The sequence below is a fragment of the Hippopotamus amphibius genome, chromosome 9 (genome assembly GCF_030028045.1).
Source record: "Hippopotamus amphibius kiboko isolate mHipAmp2 chromosome 9, mHipAmp2.hap2, whole genome shotgun sequence".
NCBI classification, from domain to species: Eukaryota; Metazoa; Chordata; class Mammalia; order Artiodactyla; family Hippopotamidae; genus Hippopotamus; species Hippopotamus amphibius.
In genome coordinates this window covers 106471460-106475955 of record NC_080194.1, presented here as the reverse complement: position 1 = coordinate 106475955, position 4496 = coordinate 106471460, and positions in this window count along the sequence as shown.

The following is a 4496-nucleotide window of genomic DNA, read 5'->3' as shown; positions in this document are numbered from 1 at the left end:
GCATATGGCATGGCAGCCCCTTTAAAAAAAATAATAGCCAAACTCAGCCAATCAAAAAAAAAAAAAGATATGCATTTATTTATTTAGTTACTTACTTATATAAGTAAATAAAATACAAAAGGTTTCCCTCTCCTCTTGAGTTTTCTAAATTATGTTTGACAGTTGAAGCAAAAATCACAACACTATCTGATGTGGTTCTAAATACACAGAGAGGAAGTGTTTAAGACATACCGATATTATAAATGAGAGAGGGTAAAGGGACATAAAGGGAGGTAAGGTTTCTATGCTTCTCTTGAACAGGTAAAATGATGACACCAAAATAGATTGTGACAAGTAATGTGCATATAATGTAATATCCAGGAAAAAATCGCCAAAAAATGCTATATAAAGTGATACACTCAAAAACACTATAGATAAAATGGATTTCAAAACTGTTCAAGTAACCCATAGGAAAGCAGAAAAAAGAAAACAGAAAAACAAACAAACAAAAAAGAGAACAAACAGAAAACAAAAAATAAAATATCAGACTAAGCTTTAAAATATCATTAATTACATTAAATGTAAATAGTTTAAATACAGGCATCCTAGAATTCCTAGGTGGCGCAGTGGTTAAGAATCCAATGCAGGGGACACGGGATCAAGCCCTGCTCTGGGAAGATTCCACATGCTAGGGAGCAACTAAGCCCATGTGCCACAACTATTGAGCCTGTGCTCTAGAGCCCGTGAGCCACGACTATTGTTGAGCCCATGTGCTGCAGCTATTGAAGCCCACACGCCTAGAGTCTGTGCTCCACAATGAGAAGCCACTACAATGAGGAGCCCGCGCACCACAATGAAGAGTAGCCCCCACTCGCATCAACTAGAGAAAGCCCGTGTGCAGCAACAAAGACCTAATGCAGACAATAAATAAAATAAATATAAATAAAGTAAATAATATAGGCATCCCTCAGAGATATTGCAGTTTTGGTTCCAGACCACCACAATAAAGCAAATACAGGGACTTCCCTGGTGGTCCAGTGACTAAGACTCTGTGCTCCCAATGCAGGGGGCCTGGGTTCAATGCCTCATCAGGGGACTAGATCCCACATGCCACAATGAAGAGTTCACATGCTATAACTAAAGATCCTGCATGCCATAACTAAGATTCGATGCAGCCAAATAAAAAATAACTGTTAAAAAAAACAAAAACATTACTGAGTCATGATTTTTTAAAAAAAAGCAAATACAGTAATAGTGACTAACTCATATTCTTTGGTTTCCTGGTGCATATAAGAGTTGTTTACACTATACCGTATCCATCAATTGTGCAATAGCATTATATCTAAAAAACAATGTACCTACCTTAATCTAACAGTACTTCATTGTAACAAGGGCTGACCATCATGAGCCTCGTGAGCCTCTTTTTGCAATAGGAATTTCAAAGATCACTGATCACAGATCACCATAACATAATAATAATGAAAAAGTTTGAAATAGTTCACGAATTACCAAAATGTGACACAGAGACACCAAGTGAGCAAATGCTGTTGGAAAAATGGCACCGATCGACTTGCTCTATGCACGGTGGCCACAAACCTCCAACTTAAAAAAACACAGTATCTGTGAAGTGCAATAAGACAAGGTATACCTCTGAATCAATTAAAAGAAATTATCAGAGCAGATTTAAAAACATGACCCAAATATATGCTGTGTAGCAGAAACTCACTTCATATATAAGGACATAGGCAAAGGGATATAGTATGAAAACAATAATCAAAGGGAAGTAAAAGTGGCTAAATTTATGTGAGATAAACTAGACCTCAGAGCAAAGAAAATTACCAGAGACAGAGAGGGACATTATGTAATGATAAAAGGGTCAATCTACCAAGAAGACATAGTAATCCAAAATGGGTATACATCATCAGACAACAGAGCTGCAAACTGTGAAGCAAAAGCTGACACGACTAAAAGGACAAATAGAGAAAACCACAATTATAGTTGGAGACTTCAACACTCCTCTTTCAAACTTTGATGGAACAAGTAGACAGAACATAGCAAAGTTATGCAATTCAATGACACCATCAACAAACAGAATCTAATCAACATTTAATACTCCATCAACAACAGCAGAACACACATTTATTTAAAAAACCTAGGTAGACCGTATCCTGGGCCAAAACCAAATCTCAACAAATTTTCTCTCTCTCTCTCTCTCTTTTTTTCCCCCTGTCAATCGGCTTGCAGGATCTTAATTCCTCAACCAGAGACTGAACCCAGGTCCCAGCAGTGAAAGCGCTGAGTCCTAACCACTGGACCACCAAGGAATTCCCTCAACAAATTTAAATTAATTGAACTCACACAGTATGCTCTCTGACCACAACGGAATCAAACTAGAAATCAATAACAGAATAACAACAGGAAAATCTCCAAACACTTGGAAGCTAAACAGCATACTTCTCGTTCCATAACTCAAAAGGAAGCCATAGGTCAGGGGAAATTTTTTTTAAATGCCTTGAACTAAGTGAAAACGAAAATGCAACATATCAAAATTGTAGAACACAGAGAAAGCAGTGCTGCGAGAAATTTATAGTGCTAAATGCATATATTAGAAAAGAGGAAAAGTCCCAAATAAATAATCTACACTCCCACATCAAGAATTTAGAAAAAGAAAGGGACTTTCCTGGTGGTGCAGTGGGTAAGACTCCACGCTCGAAACGCAGAGGACCTGGATTTGATCCCTGGTCAGGGAGCTAGATCCCATATGTGTACCACAACTAAGAGTTCACATGCCACGACTAAGAAGGCTGCCTGCCACAACCAAGACCCAGTGCAAGCAAATAAATAAATAAATATTTTTTTAAAAAAAGAGGAGAAAATAAACCCAAAGGAAGTAGAAATAAGAAAATAAGAAGAGCAAAAATCAAGGAAATTGAAAATTGAGAAGACCAGCAAAACAAAGGGCTATTTCTTTGAGGGGGAAAAAAAATACTGGTAAAAATGACAAACCTCTAGCTGACAAAGACTGACCAAAAAAGAGAGAGGAGATACAACGTACCAATAGGAATGAAACAGGAGCTATCATACAGACCCTACAGATATCAAAAGGATAATAAGAAATATTATGAACACATAAATTCAACCACTTAGATGAAATGGTACAACTTCTCAAAAAACATAGCTACAACAATTCACTCCATATGAAACAGATAATTTAAATAGCCCTGTAAGTATTAAGTATTTGTCATTTTAAAACTCCCAGGAAGTAATCTCCAGGCCCAGTTTTCATGGGAGAATGTTATCACATTAGTCAAGATTCTCCAGAAAAACAGAACGAATCGAATATATACAGATACATATAGGAGAAGATTTATTATAGGAATTGGCTCATGCAGTTATAGGGGCCAAGAAGACCCACAATCTGCCATCTGCAAACTGGAGAACCAAGAAAGCCAATGGTACAATTCAGTACAGACTGCTCACTGAGGAGAGGTGGAGGCCAGGCTGAATATGCTGGGATGGGAGAAAGGGGAGGATGCCACCACTGCTGTAGGGGAAGGCAGGCCCTGGGGCCCTGATGGCTACTTCTGGGGGGTTGAACACTGCGTGGGAGATGGGGAACAGGCTAATCTCCTAGCTGTGTGCACTCTCAGTTCCTCTTTTTCTAGCCCCTTGTTTCTTGGAGTTATACACACACACACACACACACACACACACACACAATTCACCCCAAACACACCTAGTCACCTCCACCAGCCAAATCCTTCTCCACCAGCTCCTGCCCAACCTCTTCCTACGGGAAGCTCTCCTGGACCAAGACAGCCTCAGAACTCCCCTTCCTATGGTCACTCAGCACTAACTGGAGGGATTTTGGAGTATTGGTCCCACCTTGGGTTATGCTGCTGTTTCTGGACAGGAGGCTCAGGAATGGGGGAAGGGGAGACAACCATTGTGCTTGGAGCCCACAAGCCTCACCCTCCTCTCACCACCCCCACAGCACTCTCCATTCAAAGACAGCTTCATCCCACTCTCGTTTCCACTCTCCGGGGACACACATACCACACAAATACACACTGCAGGCCTTGAGCACCTGCTGGTTTTTATTTTAACAGCTTCATTGATACAATTCACATACCATCCAACTCACCAATTTAAACTGTACTAGCCAATGGTTTTTTAGTATCTTCACAGAGCTACACAACCACCAGCACAATCAAATGTAGAACATTTTCATCACCCCCAAAAGAAACCCTGTCCCCGTTAGCAGTCAATCCCCATTTCCTCCCAACACCCCCACCCCAGCACCACCGATCTACTTTTTACCTCTATAGATATTCCTACTCTGGATCATTTTTATAAATGAAATCATATAATACACCACCCTTTGCAACTGGTATCTCTCACATACCAGTATGTCTTTAAGGTTCATTCACATTGTAGCATATATCAGAACTTTATTCCTTTCTATGGCTGAATAATATACCATTGTATAGATATGCTTCTCTTTGTTTATTCATTCA